The following is a 14,629-nucleotide window of genomic DNA, read 5'->3' as shown; positions in this document are numbered from 1 at the left end:
CAGGTAAGAGCTATATTTTGCTGGTTGGGTCAATTCCTGGAAACCAGGTCGTTGTTTACACGGAAGCAGAGGCAATTCTGCAAGTTATTTGATATTTTTCATATCACTAAATGTCCGACTCGTTGGCTGAACGGTCAGCGTACTGGCCTTCGGTTCAGAGGGTCCCGGGTTCGATTCCCGACCGGGTCAGGGATTTTAACCTTAATTGGTTAATTCCAATGGCACGGGGGCTGGGTGTATGTGTTGTCTTCATCATCATTTAATCCTCATCACGACGCGCAGGTCGCCTACGGGAATCCAATAGAAAGACCTACACCTGGCGTGCTGAACCCGTCCTGGGATACCCCGGCACTAAAAGCCATACGACATTTCATTTATATCACTAATTCACCCTTCCCTCTTCATCCTTTATTACATTGAATGGCCCTGGTTATTGAGAGAGCTTCAGTCATTCAGTTGCTTTCAAATCTGCCTAAGACGAAAGTCTTACTTAGTGAGAAGTTGCGAAGTTTCGGTGAAAACGTATTCGGTATGGATGGAGTGATATTATTCTGTAAATTAAGTAAGCATGCGAAGGGATCAGTAGCATTTAGGGTGTGGAGAAAACTAGAAAATACACTGGAAAATAATAATGTTACTTGCTTTACGTCTCACTAAATACTTTTACGAATTTTCGGAGAGGGCGAGGTGCCGAAATTTTGTCCCTCAGGAGTTCTTTTATGTGCCAGTAAATCTACCGACACGAGGATGACGTATTTGAGCACCTTCAAACACCACCCGAATGAGACAGGATCGAACCTGCCAAGTTGGGGTCAGAAGGCCAGCGCCTCAACCGTCCGATCCACTCAGCCCCGGCTGGACGAGAATAACGGACTTTTGTGGAATAAGCGACATTCTTTGTGAAAACCCTTCAGCTGCAGATTTCCGGGAATTTTCTCCGAGTGATTTAACTCTATTCAAGTACGCTTCTGTTACAGCATGTGACATCGAATGAAATTCTTCTCACTACAAGACGATGCTCTGCAAAGACAGGAGAGGATTCTCATTCAACTATCTTAAGATCCATGTGGTCATACAGTAAAATGCAACAATCTAGATAATGGAGACTAGATCAGGTAAGAATTCTTCATTCACATAACACATATTTTGTGTAGAACGAAACATTTATTGAATATTGAAAAGTGAAATTAACTGTAGTGTTTATATCTTCCACGGATTCCATCCTTGCCTAGGAGTACGGAGTTCATAAGTTCATGAACTATTCCGGATTATAGTTGATTTTGAGGTTAAAGATTTGAATTGAAACCATATTTACATTAAGTGCAGCCTATAGCAACTGTAGTAAAAATGTTTCTGTATGTAGTCGAGATACTATTGTCATATTTTTAATTTTATAGGTCATATTTCATACATTCTTAGGTCATAAAAATCCGCCCACTTGTTATCATAAATAAAATGGTATTTCATGAAATACCAAACAGCTCCTAATGTTGCCATTCAAAATACATTAGTTTAAAATTCTAATTTCCCTAAAGAAAATATGTTATCATTTTGAATATATTTCTACAACAAAAGTCTGTCCAGTTGTTTCCTAGTCTCTGTTCCAAATATTCACTTCTCATTTCTTCTGTGAGGCAGAAAGTACGTAGTGTTCTCGTAATACTCTCCGTCCGTCGTTCCAGATACCAGCCATATAATAACCTAAGCTAGCACATAGCTACGCTGCGTGGAATGCAAGCAACTTGCCGGTATTCCAATAAACCAACACACCCAAGAATCTGCCTTCGCCTTGCTCAGCAGAGTGTCAGCGGCAAGTAGCTAGAACGCGTCTCAAACCACATGCGGTTTGCAATCACACGGGCGCCAGCGTAAAACTTGTATAGAAGTGGCACACACGAACTGCTCTGCATGAGGAATGTTGTCAATGCCAACGCAGTTATATTACAATATTAATGTATTTTGTACGCCTTCCAGCTCCGACATAGCGCTCATGATTTCTCTTTGTATATTATATGCGTATGTGTGTATCGGGCGAGTTGCCCGTGCGGTTAGGGGTGCGCAGCCGCGAGCTTGCATCCGGAAAATAGCGGGTTCGAACCCCACTGTCGGCAGCCCTGAATATGGTTTTCCATGGTTTCCCATTTTCACACCGGCTAAATGTCCCTTTATTAAGGCCATGGCCGAATCCTTTCCACTCCTAGGGTTATCCCATAGTCGCAATAAGACCTGTCGGTGCGACGTAAAGCAAATTGTAATATTTTATGCGTCCAAGTTGTGAAATTACCAAGTTAAAAACATGCATACATACATACATATATACATACATACATCATACATATATACATACATATCCATTATAGACCGTTATGCCTTTCAGCGTTCAGTCTGCAAGTCTCCGTGAATTTATTAAACGCCGCCACAATTCTCTATTTGTAACTAGTTATGTGGCTTCTTTTAGTTCTATACCTCTTATCTTTAAATCATTAGAAACTGAGTCTAACCATCGTCGTCTCAGTCTACCTCTACTTGTCTTACCCTCCATAATAGAGCCCATTATTCTCCTAGGGAACTTATCCTCCTCCATTCGCTTCACATGACCCCGCCACCGAAGCCGGTTTATGCGTACGTCATCCATCGAGTTCATTCCTAACTTAGCCCTTATTTCCTCTTTGCAAGTAACCTCCTGCCATTGTTCCCACCGGTTTGTACCAGCAATCATTCTCGGTACTTTAATGTCTGTTACTTTTAACTTATTAATAAGATATCCTGATTTCACCCAGTGTTCACTCCGTAAGCCAAGTTGGTCTGAAAATAGACCGATGTAATTACAGTTTCGTCCGGGGGCTGACTTCCTTCTTATAGAATACTGGCGATCTTGCAACTGCGAGCTCACTGCATTAGCTTTACTGCACCTTGATTTAATCACTTACTATACTACTACCCTGGGGGAACATACATCCTAAATACTTCAAATGATCTACCTGTTCCAGCTTTGTAACCCCAGTCTGACATTAAATTTTCTCGGATTTCTTACCTACTGACATCAATTTAGCCTGGAAAGGCTAACTTTCACACCATACACCTATTTTCAAGTTCCAAGATATTAGACTACAGGCTACCGGGCGAGTTGGCCGTGCGCGTAGAGGCGCGCGGCTGTGAGCTTGCATCCGGGAGATAGTAGGTTCGAATCCCACTATCGGCAGCCCTGAAGATGGTTTTCCGTGGTTTCCCATTTTCACACCAGGCAAATGCTGGGGCTGTACCTTAATTAAGGCCACGGCCGCTTCCTTCCAACTCCTAGGCCTTTCCTATCCCATCGTCGCCATAAGACCTATCTGTGTCGGTGCGACGTAAAGCCCATAGCAAAAAAAAAAAGACTACCGGCTTTCGGCACAATATGCCATTAATGCAAAGTCATCACCATAAGTCAGACTGCTTACTATATTTCTACCTACCTGAATCACGCCCTGCCATTTTATACCTTTCAGCAGATGATCCATGTAAACTACGAACAACAAAGCCAAGTTATGAACACATAATAATTAACTAGCTGCTAAATATATGTGTACTCCTGAGGTAAAGGGCACTATGTTACTTGTTCAATTTTACAAACGAGCTAAGAGAATGTTTTGCAGTGCGTGTTTCATTTGTCCGTTTTTAAATGAACTTTTAAGGAATAGTAGTTTTTCCGACTTTTTATTACCCACTTCTAAAAAATTTATTTCATTTGATTAAAAGTGTACTGGACTTGGTATCTTTTACCTCAGACTGGCTTGCTCGCTCATTATTGCGTGTAGATGGTAATGTTTTGCAGCCTAGAAAAGAACGCAGAAAATGCAGCTAACATCTCAAAACCCCAATTTAGAAAAAATGGACATACAGTAATGACGTTTGCCCTCGGTGCACAGATACGTAAAAGAGGTTGGTAAGGGTAGATAGAACAAAAATTCTCAATTAAGAGTGTCACTAAGCAGAGAATACAGCAGTCCGGAGAGCCTTGTCAGTTCCTGCAGGCAGGTCGTCCAGTTTGCGAGGTTCATCCGTTGTCTGTACACCAATAGACGTTCTGGATCCTGCAAATTCTAACGTAAACGAAACTCATCTGAAGTAATAATAATAATGACTTCACGTGGCTATTGATAACCTGCTCTGCCATTGTAAGGCAAACCCTCTGACAAGGGTGGGCGTCGTCTGCCATGTATGGGAAACTGGGTGTTACCCAGCCGGAAATCAAACCCGTATGGAACTTCGTATATTATTTCTCCGCTGAAGAACACTCTGCACCTGTCGGACAAAATTCCGCTTACGCAAAGCAAATTCGCATTGCTCTAAATGTTACAGGAATGTGAGACCAACTTTTGTAGATTATAACCAGCTGCAAATTCCTTTTTGACATTTTTGCATGGACACTCACCTACCAAATTGCGCCACAGGCTTACTCGGCGAAAGCAATTTGCTGAATGAATTCGCTGTGTTGTCAGTAAAGAGCTATTTCTTGTCCTCACTCTCGAGAATTGATGTTCATATCCGATCATGGGATGATGGGGATCGTTTTCCTTCTGCTTCTCAACTTCTGCTGCCGTTTTCCGTCAAACTTTAGGGGTAGATATGCTCATCTGATGATACATTTTAATGACAAAAGTTGGTCTCACATTCCTGTAACATTTAGAGCAATGCGAATTTGCTTTGCGTAAGCGGAATTTTGTCCGACGGGTGCAGAGTGTTCTTCAGCGGAGAAACGCAAAGCAAGAGCAGATGTGCGGAGAGCCTTGGCTGAACGATTCTCACGTAACACCATGCGTTTAAGGGGGTGCCCGATTTCCTGTTTTCTTGTACCAAAGATGAATTCAGACACTCTCCTGAGTATACTTAGATTTATCGTTCTACTCGACAGAGTTGAGGATTATAACTACGTTCGTAATATTGAAAGGAGTGTTCTGACATTTCTTAGAGGGAGGTCCTTTTACTGCTTGCCTCGGTGGGGAGAAGGGAGCAGGGGTATGGTTGCCATGGAAACGCGGGAGGGCCGACTGCGGTTGCCATGGAGATAAGCCTGCTGTCCGGCTCGTGATGCTTTGAGTTGCCGAACTTCTGAGTGTCTGCACGAATGAACAGGTGAGTAGGAAGCAAATGGAAGGAGAAAGGAATGCAGGAATGTGGCAACACCGTACAATGGCACGTGCAATGCTCCTCCCTCCAGCCGGACTGAGTGGCTCAGACGGTTGAGGCGCTGGCCTTCTACCCCTACTAGGCAGGTTCGATCCTGGCTCACTCCGGTGGTATTTGAAGGTGCTCAAATACGCAAGTCTTGTGTCGGTAGATTTACTGGCACGAAAAAGAATTCCTGCGGGAGAAAATTCCGGCACCTCGGCGTCCCCGAAAACCGATAAAGTAGTTAATGGGACTTAAAGCCAATATTATTATTATTATTATTATTATTATTATTATTATTATTATTATTATTATTATTATTATTAGTATTATTATTACTTCCCTCCAGCGCTATCCGTCAGAATGCTTCTTTCAATATCACGGGTTTAGTTTAAACATATGCTTGCTGAGAAAGTGAATTTGCTTTACGTCGCTTCGATATAGATAGGTCTTATGGCAACGATGTGATAGAGAAGGGCAAGAAATGGGAAGGAAGCGGCCGTGGCTTTAATTAAGGCTCAGCCCCAGCATTTGCCTGGTGTGCGCATGGGAAACCACGCAAGACAATCTTCACGGCTGCCAACAGTGCAATTCGAACCCACTATCTCCCGGCTGCAAGCTCACAGCTACGTGCCCCTAACAGCATGGCCAACTCGCCCGGTAGAGATATTTTACATTTACGGTATGCTATAATACAAAATATAGTTGGTAGTCATTATGTCATAATAACCAGAACTTTCGCAATAACATAGTATCCTGATGTGTTAACAAATTTGTGACATGACCTACAACCTCCCCTATAATTTCCCCCTTTTGAACGTACACTATGGTGTGCGCCATCTAACCCTATCTCTCGGAACATACACTGACTGACAGAGCAAATACAACACCAAGAAGGAGTGGTTCGAAAGGGATGAAAGTTGGGAAAAAAACAGAGACGGCACGGACGAATAATTGATGTTTATTTCAAACCGATATGCAGGTTACACAATGCGCACGGCATCGACTCAGTAGGATGTAGGACCACCGCGAGCGGCGATGCACGCAGAAACACGTCGACGTACAGAGTCTATAAGAGTGCGGATGGTGTCCTGAGGGATGGTTCTCCATTCTCTGTCAACCATTTGCCACAGTTGGTCGTCCGTACGAGGCTGGGGCAGAGTTTGCAAACGGCGTCCAATGAGATCCCACACGTGTTCGATTGGTGAGAGATCCGGAGAGTACGCTGGCCACGGGAGCATCTGTACACCTCGTAGAGCCTGCTGGGAGATGCGAGCAGTGTGTGGGCGGGCATTATCCTGCTGAAACAGAGCATTGGGCAGCCCCTGAAGGTACGGGAGTGCCACCGGCCGCAGCACATGCTGCACGTAGCGGTGGGCATTTAACGTGCCTTGAATACGCACTAGAGGTGACGTGGAATCATACGCAATAGCGCCCCAAACCATGATGCCGCGTTGTCTAGCGGTAGGGCGCTCCACAGTTACTGCCGGATTTGACCTTTCTCCACGCCGACGCCACACTCGTCTGCGGTGACTATCACTGACAGAACAGAAGCGTGACTCATCGGAGAACACGACGTTCCGCCATTCCCTCATCCAAGTCGCTCTAGCCCGGCACCATGTCAGGCGTGCACGTCTATGCTGTGGAGTCAATGGTAGTCTTCTGAGCGGACGCCGGGAGTGCAGGCCTCCTTCAACCAATCGACGGGAAATTGTTCTGGTCGATATTGAAACAGCCAGGGTGTCTTGCACATGCTGAAGAATGGCGGTTGACGTGGCGTGAGGGGCTGCCACCGCTTGGCGGCGGATGCGCCGATCCTCGCGTGCTGACGTCACTCGGGCTGCGCCTGGACCCGTCGCACGTGCCACATGTCCCTGCGCCAACCATCTTCGCCACAGGCGCTGCACCGTGGACACATCCCTATGGGTATCGGCTGCGATTTGACGAAGCGACCAACCTGCCCTTCTCAGCCCGATCACCATACCCCTCGTAAAGTCGTCTGTCTGCTGGAAATGCCTCCGTTGACGGCGGCCTGGCATTCTTAGCTATACACGTGTCCTGTGGCACACGACAACACGTTCTACAATGACTGTCGGCTGAGAAATCACGGTACGAAGTGGGCTATTCGCCAACGCCGTGTCCCATTTATCGTTCGCTACGTGCGCAGCACAGCGGCGCATTTCACATCATGAGCATACCTCAGTGACGTCAGTCTACCCTGCAATTGGCATAAAGTTCTGACCACTCCTTCTTGGTGTTGCATTTGCTCTGTCAGTCAGTGTACATTAGCTGGGCTAAATTTTATTTTTTGAGTAGGTATCCCTTTCTGGGTTGTTAATATGGCACTATCTGAGTCGAATCAGCCGCTGGCCACCTAGCTATAAAAGAAACGCCGGGCTGAGTGGCTCAAACGGTTAAGGCGCTGGCCTTCTAACCCCAACTTGCCAGGTTCGATCCTGGCTCAGTCCGGCGGTATTTGAAGGTGCTCAAATACGACAGCCTCGTGTCGGTAGATTTACTGGCAAGTAAAAGAAATTCTGCGGGACAACATTCCGGCACCTCGGTGTCTCCGAAGACCGTAAAAGTAGTTAGTGGGACGTAAAGCGAATAACATTATTATTATTATTATTATTATTATTATTATTATTATTATTATTATTATTATTATAAACGTGATTTTTCTCATTAAGGGAACTCGTTCTCCGAGTCGGCCCGTGTGACTGTGGGACTTCGCCATGGCTGGCGGACTAAAGAAGGCATTCTATGGAACTCCCGTCCTGGTTGAGGGCCATTTTGTAGTTATTAGTTAATTCCTACAATTTTTACCTTCGTTTTCAAGTTATGTCAGTGATTTTTAGTGACAATTCTTGAAAGTGTAATGTGGGGCTAGCTTAAGCTTCAAACATGTATTGTTTTAACGTAGACTTACGTCCCTCGACAACGGGTGCATGGAGAGAAATATTTTAAGACGCTTTTAGTGTTTGGTAGAGCGCGTACATCGCCGTGAGTATGTAACTTACGATGATGTTTAATGTGTCAGTTGACAGATAAAAGAGGGGGCTCCCTGTTGCAAAATAAATTGAACATCTGAAACGTATTTTTCATGAAACAGCACTTCAGAGTAAGGCAAAATTAGTGCTAAATATGTGACGTCACACGCATACTCTGCTATAAGATGGCGCTGTGTTGACTCGCATGCTCTGTTGTAGGTTAGTTGTCGTTGTGAATACATCGTGGTCAGTTGTACAGAATGACAAATGTCATAAATGGATATACAGGGTGTTTCAAAAATGGGGGGGGGGCATACTTTCAGGTATATATTTCTTACATGTAGACAATCAAAATAGTTGATTACAACATATGTCCGGAAATGCTTCATTTCCGAGTTATGGCCTTCACAACACTGGACGTCACCGGAACGTTTACAGAAGATGTTCAAAATGTCTACCTCCTGCTTGAATACAGACCTCACATAGATGTCTCATTGACTTGTACCGAATGTTTCCTGATCGATGGATAGGTAGAGGTGGCCCGATTGCTTGGTCTCCACGCTCACCTGATCTGAACCCTCTCCTTTTCTACTTGTCATTTAAAATCATCAGTGTATTCGTCTCGGGTGCCTGATGTGGAAACCCTTCGGAATCGAGTTGTGGCATCGTGTGAGGACATACGCAATACTCCTGGGGTTTGGCATCGTGTTCGCAGGTCAATGAGGCATCGATGTGAGGTCTGTATTCAAGCAGGAGGTGGACATTTTGAACTTCTTCTGTAATGACAATGACCTGCGGAAGAAAAACGTTCCGGTGGAGTTCGGTGTTGTGAACGCCATAACTCGGAAATGAAGCATTTCCGGACATACGTTGTAATGCACTCTTTTGATTATCTACATGTAACAAATACATACCTGAAATTATGCCCCCTATTTTTGAAACACCCTGTATAACTTTAATTTGAAAGTTGAGTCGACTAACTGTCCCAGCACACTGCACAATTCATTTATTGGTCTTACTTTTACTTCCGAAATCTTAAATTATGTCTCGTATTTCTCATATCAGAGACCCATACTACACGAGTTATTACCCACATTCCAAATGTACCACGTTCCGTTGAACCCTTTCGCTTTCAAGCTCTCAGCTGATTGATGTATGAAAAATGTCAGCCATATTTACCCTAGTACTCACACAGTTCTTTTAAAATTACATTGAAGGCACACCAATAATGATATCAACATGAACGTTTGTAAACTTATAGAATTTATATCACTTATTATCAATGCAAGTTAATCATGTCTCTAAACCAGAAGGATTCAGTTTTCACTTCCTGATTCGGACAGAGAAACATGATCACTTGAATAATTGTCAAGATATTCTGTGATATCATCGTCTGCTAAATGGAATCTCTTCGCCATGACGCACGCGATAACTAGGCCTAACCTAAATGAACTATATCCGACTATATGCAACATTTCATTAACAATATGCACCTAATTACCTAAGAAAACTATTTAAATAATGAACTAGCAAATAAACTAAATATAACGCCCATGAACTGCATAATTTCACTAAATACTCAGTATCATATAAAGAACTGAGGGAAATGCTCGCATGTTTGCCGCCAACCACTACGTAAAGAAGACACCGATCTCCAGTGAGCACATATTTTTAACTTCAAGAATATCGATAAATACGGATAGTCGGCAGTTCCCGCGGAGTATAACGTGACTTAAAACCGTGCTCTTCTTATTTCGTGCAAAATGCTGCTATCTGGCATGTAAATAAGGCCGGTAACGATGGATCGTTACCATGACAGTTTTCGCAAGAACCGTGGGTAACGTTAGATCGTTACCTTGAAAGCTTAAGGGTGAATGACATTTATTATCCACTTAAGATTTGTATTTTATTACTAATAAGTAAGTCTACGAACCCTCAAAACCCTGCTGCATTACAATAGTGACAGCCTCCGCCATTTTTTTTCTAAAATCTCACCGCGGACACTCCGCCATTTTAACTCAAAAGATTCTTCTCCTCCCGCCGTACAAAATTATCTCTTCTAACCTGTATTTCTGTAGTGGCTGTAAAGGCAAAAGACTGAGCGAGTTGGCCGTGTGGTTAAGATCGTGCAGCTGTGAACTTGCATTTGGGAGACAGTTGGTTCGAACCCCACTCTCGGCAGTCCTGAAGTTCGTTTTCCTTGGTTTCCAACTTTTACACCAGGCAAATGCTGGGACTAAACCGTAACTAAAGCCACGACCGGTTCCTTCCCACTCCTAGCCCTTCCCTATACCATCGTCGCCATAAGACCTATCTCTGTCGGTGTGACGCAAAGCAAATTGTAAAAAAACAGAAAAGGCAAAAGTAGTAGTAGTTATTAGCCGTGGCTATGAATGTATGTGGAGTATATATAGGGTACCACATCCGCATTTAGGAGGAATTAACGTGGAGATATACCAGAATATCTCTTTCTAAGATGGCTGAGAAGGGGATTTTAAACACATCTTTCGTCTCGGTGGCCCTGTCCATACAGAAGAAGCGTACATAAAGTATGTGACACGGTCATTAAATTATCATGCATGGTCAAGTTCTCTCTTCGAGACTTTGTAAATCCTTGTTTTACTGTAGATAACGAGAATTATAGTTGAGCATATCATTGCCCCAACACTTCGATATTCTTCCCGCTTTATTTGTCTGTGCGTCAGTTAGTACAAAGGCGCCATTGCAGCCCTTTATTTGTTGGAAAGTGGACGCAGAATACATTACTTGATATTGAAATCTATAACAATTCCTATCGTTAATAAAGAGCAAGCTTTATAGCATTAAAACTTGAATAATGAAATTGATATAAGAAATACACTATGCACTACTCCGCTGCACTTATTATCTTAATCTCAAAAGTTGTGTTTCAGTAAAAGGATGACTTAACAAATGGGAGAAACGATCCTGGATAGTTTATCGTTGTTGAAGCAGACTCCTCATACTGGTCTTGCCTGCCGAAGCTACGTTTGTCAGCTCTTTACCTCTAGGTATTTCTTTTGGAAGACCTATGAAGTTTGTAATTGTCCCTCCTTTCTAGTTCTTTTCAATCTTCGTACCAGTGACATGTAATTGTTTACTCTTAGGAAGACGAATCGTATTTCTGACGCATGTTCAGGAGCCGGGGAGTATATTTTTCAGCTCAAAACTAATACTGGTACGTATATAGGGTGGCCGTAAACTACGTGACCCGAGCATATTTGCGTTAGAGGGTTGGTCATACTGATAAATAATTTTTAAAACAATAATTATATACTTCGCGACGTTGTCCTTTCAACAGCTGATGATGATCGCTTCGCGGGAGACTTCAAATGGGCTTTACGAGGCGGTGTCGCTAAATCAGCACGGTGCCTTACACCGGCTTGAGACATCAGCATCAAACAAAAGCACACCATGGGTTTCAGCCGATGTCACCATACCGTGCTTGCTGTGGCGCGATCCTGTCAGCACGGAGGTCCGTGTTCAAACGCCTCCCCTGGAGAAGTTTATTTCTTCTATGAGTGCTCCATCCGTGAAAAGCAAATTAGAACAAGTACGCTGACTTTTTCTTAGCTGTTGACTAAAGAAATTGGTGCGGATAAGTGGTAGAATACTGGCTTTCGATTATCAAACTTGGGAGTTCAAACCCGATGAAGATAGTCGGATTTTTGAAGGGTGGAAAAAATATTCAATATGTGGTTCATGCCATACGATGTCGGCATGCGAAAGAACTTTGGTTTTGAAATTCTGACGTTAACATCTCACTTGTAACATAAAAGATCACTTTAGTGGCTAGTTCGTGCAATGTTTTATTTCATACTGTGGTACAGTAGATTTACTTGTTTTAAATTAAATATCTGATTATAAATTATTGTTATACGTGCCACGCGAAGTTTTCCGCATCTGGCCTTTCCGTAGATACCACATGCTCCATGTTTGACTCACACAGTGACGTTTTCTTGTTTTGTTGCGTCTGTGCGGATGGGGTTCTATCTAGGATGATATCTAATGATTAGGACGGCATATACACAGTGCACAAAATATTTGTTTAGTATTTGAGGGTACAAATACAAGTATTGTCAACATAAGAACCATAGGTCTGCGCTGATTAATTTCAGCTGCCTGTCTGTCACAGACGCTCAAGCGAAACAAGCCACACTGTTTTCGCTGAGGCGCTGCCCGCGTGACCTTTGTGTTCTTCCGTCTGTCCGTCACTAACCCGGCTCATCGTGTCCGAGAAGCACCGGGAGTTTTCCAAGGAATACGTGAGTACCGAGCTCGATAGCTGCAGTCGCTTAAGTGCGGCCAGTATCCAGTATTCGGGAGATAGTGGGTTCGAGCCCCACTGTCGGCAGCCCTGAAGATAGTTTCCGTGGTTTCCCATTTTCACACCAGGCTGTACCTTAATCAAGGCCACGGCCGCTTTCTTCCCACTCCTAGGCCCTTCCTGTTCCATCGTCGCCATAACACCTACCTGTGTCGGTGCGACGTAAAGCAAATAGAAAAAAAAACTTGAGGCATTGTTGCGTCGATGTGAAGTGTACGGCCAAATTAGTGGGAGACATTTCGAAAAGCTGCTCTGAAGTACTGGATGTTTGTTCATTTTCGTTGTCTGCAGCTAAATGTAACTCAAAAGCAAACAGTGTATAACGTTTATGCTTGAGTGCCTGGGAAGCTGCCAGCCGAACTAAAATCTTTAAGCATGCGTAGCGCCGAAACTAATGACCGCAGACCTGTGGTTCCTGTCTTCAAAAGATTAGTATTTGTACCATACAACACTCCTTTCATTTATGAAACCAAGTTTCTCTATACCCATTCCTGGAGCTAGAGAAATTGACCACGGGGCGAGTAGGCCGTGCTGTTAGGATCGCGCAGCTGTGAGCTTGCATCCGGGAGATAAGGGGTTCGAACCCCACTGTCGGCAGCCCTGAAGATGGTTGTTCGTGTTTTCCCATTTTCATACCAGGCAAATGCTGGGGTTGTACCCTAGTTAAGACCAGGGTCGCTTCCTTTAAACTCCTAGGCCTTTCCCATCCCGTAGTCGCCTATCTGTAACGGTGCGACGTAAAATAAATTGTAAAAAAGGAAGAAATTAACTGTTAAAGTTAACATCGCTGACCCGGTCTGGAATCGTACCCAAGACCCATTGGACCAAAGGACAACATGCAAACCAGTTAGTCACAGGGACGGACTAAATTCGTCCTCTCGTCCCGAAGTGGTGCAGCTCTTTCTAGTCACACCTCCAATGGAGGGTGTCGATACCGGCCCTCGGTGAACGGCAACTAATAACCCTAACCGTTACACTACGGAGGTGGACAATTAATCATTAACACTTAGTGTCCAACCAGCTGGATAAATCGAGGTGATTGGACTTATGATTGGTTTTCATAGGACTATCTCAAAATACACTATATTGTCATGTGCATTTTCTTCTCCCTCATCTGGTGCCATCTCATGCAGAAGGATGATGACTTCTTTGCTCTTTCCATATCAGGGTTGCGTGAAGTCGATTTCGAACCACTGACGGAAGTTTCACGCCCACAACAATCACATCCTCCTTCTTCTTGACCATATCCTAACTGGATATCGGCTGTCATCAGGGCGATCTGGTTCTTGTTCTCAGCAACTCGAAAAAGAGTGGGAGGGGAGGGGTGTACTGGGCCAGTACCATTCTAGTAGATTCCATAGCCAAGATATTCTCCTTCTTCCCCAATTCTCCTTCCTTCAATTTTACCTTGTAAGATAAGCTGAAGGAGTCTATATTTATCATTTTGAATAATATGGCGAAAGTACTCTAGTTTCTTCTTTTAGATGTTATGCACCACCTCTAGCTCCTCGTTCAGACGTTGGAATACTTCAGTGCTACGTATTCTGTCAACCTATGATATTATGAGCAGGCGTCGTTAGCACCACATCTCAAAAGATCGAAGTGTTTTGGTGGTGTTCTCTGTTAGAAAGAATAATCCATCCACACCTCTACGAACCAGAGTATCACCTGAAAATTGGGATTATAATGGTGCTTATTTCGTTCACAGAGGAGTGCTTTCATTAATGTATTATCTTCCTCCACAAAGCATTCATTATTCTCCCCTCAACACACTGATGTGACGTGATAACGTGGTATTCCCATGCTTGTTATTATTCTGAAGTTCTACATTCACAATGTGCTCGTGTCCTACTTCCGCCTCGCCACATTGTTCACACGCCATTCTGTTTCGGAAATGAAATCTTGTTTTTGTTGTGTTAATAATAATGAAAAATGAAAACTTGGTCCGGGCTGATCCGCTGTTCACGTCTATGGACTACCACATGATATCCTTTGATGGATGGATTGACAAGTAACACGATCAAACCAGGACGATATTTTGTTCCGTGAAGCTGAGCTGGCGCCCATGTGCTGCGGACAAATCCGGGGATTAGCTTTCCGAACATTACAACGAGGGAACGAGCGTCCCTGATTGGCGGGCTGG

This window comes from Anabrus simplex, chromosome 3 (genome assembly GCF_040414725.1).
Source record: "Anabrus simplex isolate iqAnaSimp1 chromosome 3, ASM4041472v1, whole genome shotgun sequence".
Taxonomy (NCBI): Eukaryota; Metazoa; Arthropoda; class Insecta; order Orthoptera; family Tettigoniidae; genus Anabrus; species Anabrus simplex.
This window is presented reverse-complemented; position numbering follows the sequence as displayed.